Below are 17555 nucleotides of genomic sequence, written 5' to 3'. Positions count from 1 at the left end.
GGCATAATACAGAATATAAATCATGACCTAATAGGATTCATTCCTGTGATCTAAGGGTTATCCAGCACACAAACATCAGTCAATCATTATGACACGTTAGTAAGATGAAGGAAAAACCTCCAGAATATCTCAATTCAAGCAGAAAAAGCATTTGAAAAACTTCAACATTCATTCGTGTTCAAAACTTGAAACAAATGAGAAAGAAAAATAGCCTTTCTCAACTGAATTAAGTCCATAATTATAAAACCCACTACTGCCATAATTGTTGATGTCAAAAACTGAATAGGTATTTCCGGTTGTTCAATAACAAATAATGTCCATTTTAACACTTCTATTTAACAACATACCAATTTAAGTAACAGGAATAAAGAGATCTTGCAGGAGGTGACAGGAACAAGTGAACACCTGAAACGAATCTAAGCTAAAAACTGGTGGTCAAGACTAGGGGACTGATGTTATAAGCTGCATGACAGGAGGTGTAGGAAAGAAAGATATGGGATATAAATATGGGTAGGTGGGAGACGAATCACTATTTTTGCCCTGCGAGGAATTTGAGGGAAATAGCAGGGCTGTTTCTGAGGATTCTTGAGAGGTTTTAACTATGGTATTACATGAAATTCACAACCTGATGGAATTTTAAGTAAACCCACATTGATCACCCTTGATTCATGGAGTGTATTCTTGGGTGAAGAAATTGGGGCTTAATGTACCCTCCAGATGCTCAAAGAGACAACGGAGGCACTTTGTGACTTCCCTGATGTTCTGCATTATTTGTAGTTTTTTTTCTTATCACAGAAGACTAGGATCAGCCCTTACATTCACTGTATCTCATGATCTTGAATGATGACACAATGTTTTAGTAGATTTGGAATGTTTCTGGATATGTACAATATGCAAAGGGGGAAAGATTGTAAAGAGAAACTTGTTAGCTTTGATAGTTGTTTTTATTAATATAGGGTTGGGTCAATGCCAGTTACCAAAAAGACAGAGATATATGATTTCCCTGATGCGAAGTAACTAATAGAGTACCTGTACTAGAATCAAGTAGACATTTTGAGATTTGAGGATGTTCTACAGACCTTGTGTTTTCTGTTGAGGAACAGCATTTTTTTCTCTTCCTACAATTTGATGAACTCTTTATAGGGTTAACTAACCTATCTTTAAGTAAGCTGGGACTAGATCTTTGTAAAAATTAAAAGTAGGAATGTGAGAGGTAGGAGGAGGAAGAGTTGCAGCGTGGGTGGGAGGGAGGAGAATAGGAAAAGTGTCATTATGTTCCTAAACCTGGATATATGAAGGACATGAAACTTGTATAAGATAAATAAAATTTTAAAAAATATAAGCAGATTAGCTTAAATTCCATGAGATGTTTACCAGCATCTTGTTAAGAACAAAGAATAATTGCATTTACTTAGGCTGCAATCCTTGAGACATAGAATCCAATCAGCCTTCAAAATGTGCCCAAGGTTTCAGAAAATAGTGTCTGATTTTTTAGCCCAAACTACAAGGGGAGTGGTGGTGAATCACATTTCCTGCTTTCAGTAATTGTGATTGCTGATTAAAGATCATGTAAAAAAAGTTTGATTTGAGTTTCAGGAATCAAGGGGAACTTTTGCAGAAAACTCTTGGAGAGGCTAGTGAATTGTTTTAGAGCAATATAACTGCCATTTAGTTCACAAGGTCTGTGTGTACTCAGGTGGGCATATTCAAAATTGCTCAACTCCAGAGTTCAGCTGCACACTTGCGTGATGTCAGTTTTCCCAAGAACTCCTCAATTGCTGTTTATCTTTTCATGTATTTGAAGTCAGAGAGATGATAGAAATAGAGTTAGAGGTGGAGGTAGAGATAGAAAGAGAGGAGAGAGAGAAAGGTAGTGACAGAAAGAGAGAGGGAGAGAGAGAGAGAGATGTCCCACACAGCGATTCATACCCATATGTCCACAACTCTTGGGATCAGGCCAGGACAAATCAAGAGCTTGGAACTCAATCCAGTTCTCTCATTTGAGTGGCAGCAACTCACTTGCTCTTGCTGCCTATCAGGTTACACATTAGCAGGAAGCTAGAATCCAGTGAAGTCAGGTCTCGAACCCAAGCATTCTGATAAGGGACGTTGGTATTTCAAGTAGTATCGTAGTATCATAATCTCTGTGTCAAACATTCATCCTTAATTTTCCTTTTTTGGCACCTGGTAATAAGAAGTTTAGGACAAGAACATACTCCCGATAGTGTTCAGTGAAGACTAGAACATCTTTCATTTCTTCTTGGCTCTTCCTTCTTCCACATGCTGATGTAATCCTGAGGGTATGTGACGATCCTTGTATCAATAACTTAGGACAAGTCTGACACATCAGAACCCATTTCTCTGGGGTTATTTACATGGATGAGTTCAGCTAAATCAGAGAACACATGCTGCAGATTCATGTTCATTTAACCTGTTGACATGGTGGCTATCTCCATGCTTTAGAAGCATTCTGGAAAATTGATAAACAGAGGCACTGATTCCAACCTACTTTTCCCAGAAGATTATGTAACACATAGTCTTGAAATATAGAGAGGGTAGCTCCCTCCAAGAATATGTAGTGTATCTTTTTATTTTCCAGTAAAATAATGTAATACCTGCATTCTGTAAAATGATAGTCATGTTACTGCCTTTTAAAGTAATAATAAAATTAGAGAAAAAATAAATAAAAATGAAACAAAAGTGTAAAAGATCAGTGAAATGAAGAGCTGTTTTTCATGAAAACATAAACAAAATGTACCATGGCCTAACTAATCAAAAAATAAGACCCAAATTAATAAAATTAGATATGATTAAGGAGATGTTACAAAAGATAGCACAGGAATAAGATGATTCATTGGGAATTACTACAAAAAGCTCTATAGTCAACAAATTGGTATGAATAGATATCTGCATGCATACAGTCTACAAAAATAGAGTCATGAAGACATAGAACACCTAAATCAACCAATAACCGATATGGAGATTGAATCCGTTATAAATACAATCCCAAAAAAGAAAAGTCTGGGGCTAGATGGCTTCACTGCTGAATTCTACTGAACTTTTAAAAAATTAATTACAATTCACAAAATATTGAAAACAATTGTAAGGGAGGGAAACCTCTCAAACTGTTTCTCTTAGGCCAGCATCAGCTTTATTACAAACCCAGAAAAAGATACAAAAAGAAACAGAACTGTAGACAAATATCACTGATGAACTTAATTGCAGAAATTCTCAAGAAAATACTATCTAATCAACTCAAACAGCACATCAGAAAGCTCACTTACAGGGATCAAGTGAGATTTATCCCTGGTATGTAGGGATGGTTCAACACACACACACCCCAATAAATAAATATGATAAAATCTCATTAACAAATTGAAGAATACAAATTATGTATTTTTCTCAACAGACGGTGACAAAGAATTCAATAAAAGACAACATCCTATCTTTTCAAAATAAAAACCTTAGGCAAATCGGGTATAGAGGAATATTCCTCAACATAATCTAGGCAATACATGACAAACCCACAGCCAGCATCATATTGAATGGGGAAATGCTGTAAGCATGTCCAGTAAGATGGGGACCAGACAAGGATGCCCACTTTCATTATTGCTATCACATATAGCTTTGAACATTTTAGCCAGAGCCATTAGACAAGAAAAAGAAATCAAATGTGTACAAATTGGACAGGAGTAAATCAAATTATTCATTTTCAGATGGCAGTATCCTATATGTAGGCAAAACAAAACAGAACAAAACAAAACTCCATTAATAGTCTACTGAAACTCATAAGAGAGTTGGGTAAAGTTGCATGGTATAAAATCAACACACAGAAATGAATAGAATCTGTATACACCAACAATGCCTTGGCTTTTAAGATCAATCCCAATCACAATAGCTACAAAATTTTTTAAATACTTCGGAATAAATTTAACCCAGGAGGTAAAAGATATGTACAATGAAAATTACAAAACATTAAAGAAAGAAACAGAAAAAGACATAAAATAATGAAAAAAAATTCTCTGTGTTCATGGATTGGAGGAACTAAAATCATCAAAATTTTCATATTACTGAAAGCAATTTATAGAATCAATGAAATAACAATCAAAATATCAATGACATTCCTCTCAGATCTAGAAAGTGATGCTAAAATTCATATTGAAATACAAGAAACCTGAATATAATGTAAGCAAAAGGGACACAGAAAACAGAGGAGGTAGGATATGAATTCAAACCGGAATGAATGCATTCAAGAAAAATAAATTCACAGAGCTGGGTGACCAACTGCTGGCATGCACACAACCAAACACATGGCAGAGGGTACAGTCCTCAGTGGACCGGGCCTTATATATCTTAGAGTGGGTTAAGTGTCTGAAGGTGGGGTGGGGGCAATAGAGGGAGATGAGATTCTCTACACAGGTTTTTCAGGTAGCCTGCGGGCTTTCAAGCCTGAAAAAGAATGTAGCAGTGGAATGTGAGACTGAACTGGTCTCTGGAAAGAAGGCAGAGATAAGGGATAAAATTGACTTTTATCTGCTTTCTGGCAAGAACCTACAATGGCTGAACCTTATGTTCTTGGTCCATCAGCTAAAGCAACGTAAAATAACAAAAACAAAGCCAGAGGTAGACATACTACAGGGCAGTTATGATCAAGACAGGCTGGTATGGGCACAAAAATAGACATGTAGACTAACAGGACAGAATAGAAATCACAGAAATTAGTCCATGTGAAACAACAAACTCATTTTTGATAAATGAGCTAAAATCAGTCCTTGGAGAAAAGACGGCCTTTTTAAAAAGCATGCTGGCAAAATTAGATCTACACATGCAGAAGTATGAAGCAAGACCCTTATCTTAAATCTTATACAAAAGTGAATTCAAAATGGGTCAAGGATCTAAATCTATGATCAATCTTATGCTATCAAATTACTAGAAGAAAATATCAAAGAAATTCTGTAAAACATTAGCATAGGCACAGACTTCTTAGATTAAGACCAGATACACAGGCAATAAAAATAAAATAGGGGCAAGATGGCAGAATAGGAAGGGAGCACACTGATAGTCCGGGGAGAGACAGTTTAATAAAAGTGGAGATACTGCAGGTTCAAGGAAGAGTAGGGGAAGAAACAGCAGAAGAAACTCTTCTGGAATGAGTGATTCACAGTGGACCTGCGTGGAGAGCATGGGAGCCCACAGTTTGGGACACCAGTGGCAGACTCAACACACCAGCGCTGGAACGCGAGGTGAGCCGAAACTCAATAGCCCGAGACACCGGCAGGCAAACAGAAAGAGGAGACTAAAGGGAATGACCCAGTGGGGAAAAGTTCACCAGGCTAACTAGAAGAGAGAGAGAGAGAGAGAGAGAAAGTGACGGGTACGGACACGAGTTTCTCTCTCTCCACTCACCTCTCAAAGGCGAGCAAGACAAAGAGCAGGCACCATATTGGACATACGTCATAAGCAGGGCAACCTCAGGTCTGCACCGTACCTGAGCCTAGTAGAAAAACCTGACATTGGGGGTGGGGGGAATGAATTCACAGATTAGGACTTAGTGAATGTGTGGTGCTACTGAACTGAGACTGTGAAAAAAGAGAAGGTGGGGGAGAGAACTCACGGAATTCACATGAGTACTCTCGAGAGACGCTAAAATTCGGTAACCTTGGCAACCCAGTGGGAGATTGCAGGAGATTTTGAGCCCTCACTGAGGGCAGAAAGATTCCCTGTGTGGTCCTTGGGAAAGAGCTTCTGATCTCTGGCTACTGTGGGTATATCACTTGCCTGCTAACTACCTCCAATTCTGATCAGCTGTGCAGAATTACTTCCCTTTTGAATCAAAAAAAGAAACAAAGAGAGAGAGATTTACCACGCCTCACCTGGGAGTGTCACCTTTGACATACCCTTAACCCTGAGGAACCAAACAGAGCTCTCTGGCCACACCCATCTCAAGCCTCTAAGGCTCCATCAAAAACAGACAGTCCACTTACTCTAGAGTCATAGTATAACAAGAAAAAACACCACAGTGAAGAAACAAAAGAATATCTCCAATGTGCCAAACAACACACGAAAAACTGAGGTAATATGAACAAGGAAGACACTATGACGCCCCCAAATGAAAAAGACACCCTAGTTCAAGATTATGAAGATGATGAGATAGAAGAAATGCAAGAAGCAGATCTCAAAAAATTGATAAGAACATTAAGTTCTCAAAAACAAATTCTCAAACTACAGAAATCCTTAATGGACAAGATAGAAAATCTTTCTTGCGAAAATGAAATATTAAGGAGGAATCAAAATGAAATGAAACTAGTAGAACATGAAACAGTGATAGTGATGAGAAATCATAATGAAATGAAGAATTCAATAGATCAAATGACGAACATATTAGAGAGCCTTAAAAACAGAATGGGTGAAGCGGAAGAGAGAATATCAGACTTACAAGACAGAGCACAGGAAAATGTACAATCAAACCAAAGAAAAGAAGAGGAAATTAGAAATCTAAAAAATATTGTGGGGAATCTACAGGATACTATTTATAAAACCAACATTCGGGTTCTAGGAGTTCCTGAAGGCATGGAGAGGGAGAAAGGATTAGAAGGCCTTTTAGTGAGATACTAGCAGAAAATTTCGCAGGTTTGGAGAAGGTCAGAGACATCCTAGTACAGGAAGCTCATAGAACCCCTAATAAACATGACCAAAAGAGATCCTCACCACGACACGTTGTAATCAAACTCTCCACAGTGAAACATAAAGAAAAGATCCTAAAATATGCAAGAGAGAAACGTCAGATTACTCTCAGAGGATCTCCAATCAGACTCACAGCAGACTTCTCATCAGAAACCCTACAAGCTAGGAGGGAATGGCGAGATATAGCCCAGGTACTAAGAGAGAACAACTGCCAGCCCAGAATATTATATCCTGCTAAGCTCTCATTTGTGAATGAAGGTGAAATAAAGACCTTTCATAGCAAACAGAAATTGAAAGAATTTGTCGCCACTCTTCCAGCCCTGCAAAAGATGCTTAAAGATGTGTTACACTCAGAAACACAGAAACACGGTCATCAATATGAAAGAAGGTAAAGGAAGGAAACCTCACAGCAAATTATCACAGGGAATTCAAAGCATATATTAGAAAACATCTTTGGCAAATGGCAGGGCAAACTTACCACTTATCAATAATCACATTGAAAATTAATGGCCAAACTGTCCAGTTAAAAGACACAGATTGGATGATTGGGTAAAGGAACAAAACCCATCTATTTGCTGCTTACAAGAAACATATCTTTCCAACAAAGATGCATACAGACTGAAAGTGAAAGGCTGGAAAAAGATATACCATGCCATCAGAAATGAAAAAAGAGTGGGCGTAGCCATGTTAATATCAGACAACATAAACTTTACCACAAAAACTGTTAGGAGAGACAAAGAGGGGCACTATATAATGATTAAGGGATCAATTCAACAGGAAGATATAATGATTATCAATGTATATGCACCTAATTACAGGGCACCGGTTTATTTAAAAGATTTGTTAAGGGACTTAAAGGGAGACTTAGACTCCAATACAATAATACTGGGGGACTTCAATACTCCACTCTCAGAAATAGATCAACAGGACAGAAGAACAACAAGGAGACAGTAGATTTAAACAACACTATAGCCCAAATGGATCTAACAGATATCTACAGAACTTTTCATCCTACACAGAAAGAATTTACATTCTTCTCAGCAGTGCATGGAACCTTCTCTAGGACTGACCACATACTAGGCCATAAAGCAAGTCTCAGCAAATTCAAAAGAATTAGAATCATACCATGCAGCTTCTCAGACCATAAAGGAATGAAGTTGGAAATTAGCAACTCAGGAATCCCTAGAGCATACGCAAACACATGGAGATAGAAAAACATGCTCTTGAATGAAAATGGGTCATAGAAGAAATCAAAAGAGAAATCAAAAATTTTCTGGAAGTAAATGAGGATAACAGCACAACATACCAAAACTTATGGGATACAGCACAAAGAAGAGAAAAGACCCAAGTCAATAAAATCAGAGATGAAAAAGGAATTGTAACAGCAGACACCACAGAAATAAAAAGAATCATCAGAAATTACTACAAGGACTTGTATGCCAGCAAACAGGGAAACCTATCAGAAATGGATAGATTCCTGGACACATGCAACCTACCTAAATTGTACCAGGAAGACATAGAAAACCTAAACAGACCCATAACTGAGGCAGAAATTGAAAAAGCAATCAAGGCCCTCCCAACAAAGAAAACCCCAGGACCAGATGGATTCACTGCTGAATTCTACCAGACATTTAAAGAAGAACTAACTCCAATTATTCTCAAACTATTCGGAACAATCGAAAAAGTGGGAATCCTCCCAAATTCTTTCTATGAAGCCAGCATCACCTTAATTCCTAAGCCAGAAAAAGATGCAGCATTGAAAGAGAATTACAGACCAATATCCCTGATGAACATGGATGCAAAAAAACTCAAGTAAAATTCTGGCCAATAGAATGCAACAACACATCAGAAAGATCATCCACCCAGACCAAGTGGGATTTATCCCTGGTATGCAGGGATGGTTCAGTGTGCACAAAACAATCAATGTGATACACCACATTAACAGACTGCAGAAGAAAACCATATGATTATCTCAATAGACGCAGAGAAAGCATTTGATAAAATACAACACCCTTTCATGATGAAAACTCTCAGCAAATTGGGTATAGAAGGAACATTCCTCAATACAATCAAAGCAATTTATGAAAAATCCACCGCCAATATCCTATTGAATGGGGAAAAGTTGGAAGCATTTCCACTGAGATCTGGTACCAGACAGGGATGCCCACTCTCACCACTGCTATTCAATATAGTTCTGAAAGTTTTAGCCAGAGCTATTAGGCAAGAAGAAGAAATTAAAGGGATATGAATTGGGAAGGAAGAAGTCAAACTATCCCTCTTTGCAGATGATATGATTCTTTATTTAGGGGACCCAAAGAACTCTGCTAAGAGACTATTGGAACTCAGAGAAGACTTTGACACAGTAGCAGGATATAAAATCAATGCACAAAAATCAACAGCCTTTGTATACACAAGCAATGCCATGGCTGAGAAAGAAATGCTAAGATCAATCCCATTCACAATAGCTACAAAAACAATCAAATACCTTGGAATAAACTTAACCAAGGCCGTTAAAGATCTCTACGATGAGAATTACAAAATCTTAAAGAAAGAAATAGAAGAGGATACCAAAAAATGGAAAAATCTTCCATGCTCATGGATTGGAAGAATCAACATCATCAAAATGTCCATTCTCCCAAAACAACTTATAGATTCAATGCAATCCCAATCAAGATACCAAAGACATTCTTCTCAGATCTAGAAAAAATGATGCTGAAATTCATGTGGAGGCACAAGAGACCTCGAATAGCTAAAGCAATCTTGTACAACAAAAACAAAGCCAGAGGCATCACAATACCAGATTTCAGGATACTACAGGGCAGTTGTAATCAAAACAGCATGGTACTGGTACAGAAACAAAAGGATACACCAATGGAACAGAATTGAAATACCAGAAATCAACCCAAACATCTACAGCCAACTTATATTTGATCAAGTATCCAAAACCAATCTCTGGAGTAAGGACAGTCTACTCAATAAATGGTGCTGGGAACATTGGATTTCCACATACAGAATCATGAAGCAAGACCCCTACCTTACACCTTAGACAAAAATCCACTCAACATGGATTAAAGACTTAAATCTACAACCCAACACCATCAAATTATTAGAGAGCACTGGAGAAACTGCAAGATATAGGTACTGGCAAAGACTTCTTGGAAAATACCCCAGAAGCACAGGCAGTCAAAGCCAAAATTAACATTTGGGATTGCATCAAATTGAGAAGTTTCTGTACTGCAAAAGAAACAGTCAGGAAAGTGAAGAGAAAACCGACAGAATGGGAAAAAATATTCACAAACTATGCAACAGATAAAGGGTTGATAACCAGAATCTACCAAGAGATCAAAAAACTCCACAACATCAAAACAAACAATCCACTTAAGAGATGGGCAAAGACTGTTAACTGTTAAAATCTTTACTTATTGTATGATAAACTGATCTTCTGTATATAAAGAGAATCGAAAATGAATCCTGACATGAATGGAAGGGGAGAGGGAGTGGGAAATGGGAGGGTTGCAGGTGGGAGGGACGTTATGGGGGGGAAGCCATTGTAATCCGTAAGCTGTATTTGGAAATTTATATTCATTAAATAAAGTTAAAAAAAAGAAAAGAAAAGAGATGGGCCAAGGACCTCAATAGACATTTTTCAAAAGACAAATTCAAATGGCCAACAGACACATGAAAAAATGTTCAAGATCACTAGTAATTAGGGAAATGTAAATCAAAACCACAATGAGGTTTCACCTCACCCCAGTTAGAATGGCTCACATTCAGAAATCTACCAACAGATGCTGGAGAGGATGTGGGGAAAAAGGGACACTAACCCACTGTTGGTGGGAATGCAAACTGGTCAAGCCACTATGGAAGTCATTCTGGAGATTCCTCAGAAACCTGAATGTAACCCTACCATTCAACCCAGCCATCCCACTCCTTGGAATTTACCCAAAGGAAATGTAATTGGCAAACAAACAAGCTGTCTGCACATTAATGTTTATTGCAGCTCAATTTTACAATAGCTAAGAGCTGGAACCAACCCAAATGCCCATCAACAGTAGACTGGATAAAGAAATTATGGGACATGTACTCTATAGAATACTATACAGCAGTCAAAAACAATGAAATTTGGTCATTTGCAACAAGATGGAGGAATCTGGAAAACATTATGCTGAGTGAATTAAGCCAGTCCCAAAGGGACAAATATCATTTGTTCTCCCTGATCGGCGACAACAAACTGAGTCCCAAAGGGGAAACCTGTTGAAGTGAAATGAGCACTATGATAAACAGTGACTTGATCAGCTCTTGTCCTGACTGTTGATGTACAATGTAATATTTATCCATTTTAGTATTTTTTCTTTGTTTTGTTCTAGTACTGCTGGTTGAACTCCGTGATTAACACACAATTATTCTTAGGTGTTTACACTTTAACTTAAAAGTGATCCCTGTTAAATATAACAGTGGGAATCAGTGACGGAGGAGTTGTACAATTTGGGACATGCTCAATCGGTCTTGCCCCAAATGGTGGAGTTAGAATCATGTCAGGGATCCCAATACAATCCCATAAGGTTGCATGTACCAATGCCATCTCACTAGTCCAAGTGATCAATTTCAGTTCACAATTGATCACACTGATAGGTCTAAGAGTCAAAGGGATTACACAAACAAGACTAGTGTCGGCTAATACTAACTGATAGAATCAAAAAGGGAGAGAACGATCCATCATGGGAAGCGGGACACACAGTAGACTCATAGAATGGCAGATGTCCTAAATAGCACTCTGGCCTCAGAATCAGCCCTTAAGGCATGCGGATCTGGCTGAAGAGCCCATGAGAGTACTTTAGGCATGGAAAGCCAAGACACCCTGGGGGTGGGGGGAAGAAGACCTAAATGGAAGATCTCTGCGAGTGAGATACCAGTGGAAAGAATGGGGCCATCAAAGAAGGAGGTATCTTTCTCTGAAGGGAGGAGAGAACTTCTACTTTGACTATGACCCTGTCAGAATAAGATTGAAGTCGGCAAACTCAAAAGGCTTCCATAGCCTTGGAAACTCATGACTGGAGCCTAGGGAGATTACTGACACCATAAACAAGAGTATCAAATCGTTAAGTCAACAACAGGAGTCACTGTGTACTTACTTCTCATGTGGGATCTGTCCTTAGTGTGTTGTCCAATGTGAAATAATGCTATAACTAGTATTGAAATGGTATTTTACACTTTGTGTTTCTGTGTGGGTGCAAACTGATGAAATCTTTCCTTAATATATACTAAATCGATCTTCTGTATATAAAGATAATTGAAAATGAATCTTGATGTGAATGGAATGGGAGAGGGAGCGGGAGATGGGAGGGATGTGAGTGGGAGGGAAATTATGGGGGGGGAGCCGTTGTAATCCATTAACTGTACTTTGAAAATTTATATTTACTTAAATAAAAAAAAGAAACAAAAAGAAAATTGAATAGGGTGATAGTGTGAAAATGACTGCTTGTGTTCCAGTCTGTGGATGAGAGTTTTCCCACAGATGAATATAGAAATGTAATATTTGAGATAATGGATCTCCATGACACATAGATGGTGAAAATCTGGGTTAGTGAGTACAAAGGAAGCAGGGGGAAGGGGTATCAGATCATACTTAGTATCCTTGATAAAGATTAATCTGCCAGAGTTTTGAGTTAGCAAGACACACTGCATGTAACAGAGAGAAACAGAAAGAAATAGGGCGAGGGGGCAGGCACATTATTCTGTTCATCTACAACAATTTCTCTGGTTATTTACGGAGGGCACAGGAATTCCTTTTCTTTGTATCACTGTCCTTCCTTATGCTCGTCATTTGTTTTCTCTTTTTTGGTCAGTCAGTGCCCATTAGCTTTATTATAATCTCTTTTTTTTTGACAGGCAGAGTGGACAGTGAGAGAGAGACAGAGAGAAAGGTCTTCCTTTGCCATTGGTTCACCCTCCAATGGCCGCCGCGGCTGGTGTGCTGTGGCTGGTGCACCGCGCTGATCCGGATGCAGGAGCCAGGTACTTCTCCTGGTCTCCCATGTGGGTGCAGGGCCCAAGCACTTGAGCCATCCTCCACTGCACTCCCGGGCCACAGCAGAGAGCTGGCCTGGAAGAGGGGCAACCGGCACAGAATTCGGCACCCCGACTGGCACTAGAACCCGGTGTGCCGGCTTCGCAAGGTGGAGAATTAGCCTGTTGAGCCGCGGCGCTGGCCTATTATAATCTCTTAACAATGTTCCTTTTCACTGTGTTATCATGCTTTTATATTATTCTAGCCAATGATAGAATATTTATTCACAATATTTCCCCTAGGCCATGGAAAAGTTCAAGGATGCAGGATTGCCCAAGCCCATTGGGGTATCCAACGTCAACCTCAGGCAGTTGGAGATCATTCTGAGCAAGCCAGGGCTCAAGTACAAGCCTGTGTGCAACCAGGTGAGGACTCTTAACATCTTCTCCTGCTTTCCATTCCTTTCTTCTTCTCTCCTGGCAGGTGTCCATTTGTGCCCCTCTTCAATTTACTTTGGAAATTTAAGATTTTACAGTGGGAGCCTCTATGTGAAAGGGCAGGGAGGGCCTGCATTGTATCTATGCTTATAAAAGTCTCAGTGAAAAGGTGAGGACATTTTTGTGCTGAAATGTGTGTAACGCAGCAGTCAGAAATAAACCTCAGGGTGAAAATGGAATTCTTCCTTGTTAAAGAAAGATCCATTGCAGGATACCTGAATATTGACTGCTAAGGTAATGCAGAAGCACCATTTACAGGGAAGAAGTCCATGAAAATCTCTAATGGGCAGTTCATAAAGACATGTGAGACGGGAAGAGATAGGTGGTAAAGGTTTGTGTGGTGTTCATACCTGAGTCTTTTCCTCTTTGCAACTCTGATTTTAGGTGTCTTGAACAGAGAGCTAGATACACAAAAACTTAGCTGGAGACTATGATAATAATCTGGGGAGGAGGGAGCAAGTTATCGAATTATGATGATAGTATGGTGAGCAACATCAACACTCATGAAATTTTAGGAAAACTTAAGCAGGTCTTGTCCATTAGCCCACTTTAGTCTGCGTCTCCTCCCTGCTGTCTCTCATCAAATCAACATGTGTCGGTGCGTGGTTTTGTGTTTTATCCAACAATTTGCAGTTGTCACAACCCAGTACAGATCTTTGGGTTGTGAACATACAGCCAATATTATGGCATAGCATGTTAAGCTACCTCGTGAGATGCCGGCATCACATGTGAGTGTGGTTAGAGTCCCTGTTGCTCCACTTCTGATCCAGCTGCCTGCTAATGGCCTGGGAAAAGCAGCAGAAAAGGAACAAATATTTAACCCCTGTCACCCATATCGAGGATCCGAATGAAGCTCCTGGCTTCAGCCTGACCCACCGCTGGCCATTGCAGTTTTCTGGAGAGTGAACCAGAGTATAGAAGGTTTCTCTCTCCATCTTTTCCTCTCCTTTCTTCTCTGTAGCTCTGTCTTTCAAGAAAAATGAATGAATCATAAAAAACTATAAAAAACATGATATTGGTAATTAATCATATAGCACTCTGATTTTTAAATAAAATATAAAATTATTACGGCTTTCAATGTTAGTTTTACTCCAAGTTCTATTTTATCATAATCACATTGAAACATTCGGAATATTTGAAGGCATTAATGCAAACCCTGCATGCCTTTCACACACACTCAAAATTGTTGGCAGCTTTTCATGTGTCCAAAATTAGTAGGCATATATGTCTTCATACATATGAGCAAAATTTTGTAGAACTTCTTGATAGTATGTGGTAAACATGCCTAAATAGCCCTGCACACCTGAGAAAGCATCTCCTGTGGTTAAATTTACTCTACCTACCACATACTTCAGTTTTATTATTGAATCGAACTGAGTTAATAATTGAGAATTAATAATAATGTGTTACTGGCCGGCATTGCAGTTCAATAGGCTAATCCTCCACCTGTGGCACTGGCACGCTGGGTTCTAATCCTGGTCGGGGCGCCAGATTCTGTCCCGGTTGCCCCTCTTCCAGGCCAGCTCTCTGCTGTGGCCCAGGAGTGCAGTGGAGGATGGCCCAAATTCTTGGGCCCTGCACCCACATGGGAGACCAGGAGAAGCACCTGGCTCCTGGCTTCAGACCAGCGCAGCGAGCCAGCCACAGCATGCCAGCCGCGGCGGCCATTGGAGGGTGAACCAATGGCAAAGGAAGACCTTTCTCTCTGTCTCTCTCTCTCTCACTGTCCACTCTGCCTGTCAAAAAAATAATGAATTAATAATTAACAGATTATCATTATTTCAGACGACTTGAAAGTTCATTTATAGGAACATTTTCTCGGGGAAAGGAAATAGATGCATGAGTGTTACCACAACAGGGTAAAATTTATTTAGTGGTGAATTAAGATACTTCACCACTAACAATGGACTAATAATAATAATGAATTTAGATACTTCACCACTAACAATGGACTAGTAATGCAATAGTGGAAAATAACTAAGGTATCTTCATACTGTCTTCCATTGCGGCTGAACCACCAGCAGTGGTTTACATTACCACCAGTAGTAGTGGATAAGTCTCCTTTCCTTTTCATTGGTATTAACAACTAAAACACTGCATTTACCTTGAAAAGGTTTGGTTGTAGAAGAGGCACTAGAAACAATTAGCTATGATTTTCTGAAATATAATGATCTTGATGCAGAAGACGAAGTCTTAAAAGTAGATTTAAATCCAAAGAATGAAAATTTAGTCAGAAATTTCACAAATGGGAGAGAATTTACAGCCAGCATAACATCTTTACTCTTCTACTGTGCTCCTAGGTTCTAGAATCTAAGCAAACAAATAAAGGGAGAGTAACAGGATTATCTATTCCTGCTACCTATGAGATTTTTAATTCATGATACAAGCAAATATGATAATGTATTAAAGATTAGTATAATATAAATATATACATATATTCAAAATTGATAGGCTATAATTGCTAATGTTTTATTAGTATAGAGGAAAATGCAGAATGCAGCAGAGACATAATGCAGATAGACAACCAAGCAACAAATAAGTCCTACTATTTTTAAATATTTTAGTAACTATTCATTGTTATCACTTTATGTTTTCAGTAGTTATGAAATACAGAGCTACACAAATTATGCAAGAAATCTTTGGACATTGAACTCTAGTTTATCAGTAAAATTCTCTCAATTTCCTAATCTGTTATATTATGCTGTGTCATGGGTTAATAATTAAATGATTAATAAAAATCATATCAAATGGCTTGAAGTAACCTAAATGCTGTTTTAGTAGTGAATACTATAATGACATGTCATTGTTCAGATCTGACAAAACACATTTCTACGTTCTTTGAGTATTTCATATAACATAGCACTTTGCATTATGGAAAGATGCAGCTAAGTGAGAGGAATATGTTTGAATGTCTAATTCTACATGTTTGTGTGTAGTTGGCAATGGCTGGGAAGAGTTGTCAGCCTGGAAGACAGTAGGAAAAGCTTTTTCAGCCATTGTTTCCCCAGTGTTCCCAGCAACAGGAGATTCACTGCATAGACCCAGGAGGCAAAGCAATACCCAAGGAAGACCAACAGTACAGGCAATCCCTTCAAGCAATGCTGGCTAAGATCTTAGGCTATTATATCTTCTTGGAGGATGTTAAATCACAGGAATTGGGATACTGAGGGGTTTGGCTCAGGAAGAGGGCTGAGGAGTCAACTATGAGGGAGATAGAGGAAAAAGAATTTGAGCACATCTTCTCTTAGGAATATAAGCAAGGTCTTCTTTTTTCAAGATTTATTTTATTTACTGGAAAGAGAGGGAGACAGGGAGAGACTGACACAGACAGACACACACACATGCACACATCACACACATACACACAGGGATATCTTCCATCTGTTGGTTCACTCTCTAAATGACCATGACTTTTGGGGCTGGGCCAGGCCAAAGTCAGGAGCCAGGAATTCTTCATTGCCTCCCATGTGGGTTCAGGGGCCCAAGCACTCAGGCCATTCTACACTACTTTGCCAGATGTATTAGCAGGGAGCTGGATTGAAAGTAGAGCTTCTGGGATTCAACCAGCATTTCCATATAGGATCTGGCATAGTAGGCTGCAGCTTAACCTACTATGCCACAACTCCATCCCTCAACAGATTATTTATAACAATATCTGCAGATAAAAGGCCACTTTCAAAAAATGTTTTTGAGAGACAGAATTGAGGCTCAGACATTCACTTTTATGTGTTTCCAGAGCTCCAAGGGTCACTTTAATGCAGACTGCAAGTTGTGGGACCCACAGATCCTGTCCAAGGGAATGGCTATATACTGGAGAGTGACTTTGGCTTTATAACAGGAAATAAGCTGCTTTGAGTTACTCTCTGTGTGTAGTTTAGGCTCACAACAAAGGACATACTTGGGAGTTCCTATCAGATATGCCCAGGTAGGGGCAGGGAGATCCAGCCAGAGTTCATGGGTGGAGCAAGTGTTCAGAGGGGTAGCTGATACAGGAGTCATGGAGTAACTCCAGCTACTATCAGTGGAGGCAGGGGATGTTGGAGCTGACTGGTGTGTTCTGAGTCCCTTCACCCACCCAGATGTAAGCACTAACTCACACTGTATTGTGCTCTTCCAGTCTTCTGTGAGATTCATCCCCAATGTGTAGTGAGCTCTGAGCATCTACAGTCAGGCTGGATGGGTGCACAGGAACAAAGCCACAATCTGCAGTTTTTCAAGTGACTGGGGAAGGAGGGGAGGCCATGGGGAAGAGTATGATCCCCAATTCTAATTATTTGCGATTCCTAGGAGCTGTGTTTCCAAGCTGCTCTGCTCCCCTCCTGTCACAGTGGCAAGCCACGTATGGTCCTGGGCTTTATGATTGCTGG

The sequence above is a fragment of the Oryctolagus cuniculus genome, chromosome 13 (assembly GCF_964237555.1).
Source record: "Oryctolagus cuniculus chromosome 13, mOryCun1.1, whole genome shotgun sequence".
Classification (NCBI taxonomy): domain Eukaryota; kingdom Metazoa; phylum Chordata; class Mammalia; order Lagomorpha; family Leporidae; genus Oryctolagus; species Oryctolagus cuniculus.
Note: the sequence above shows the minus strand (reverse complement) of the source record.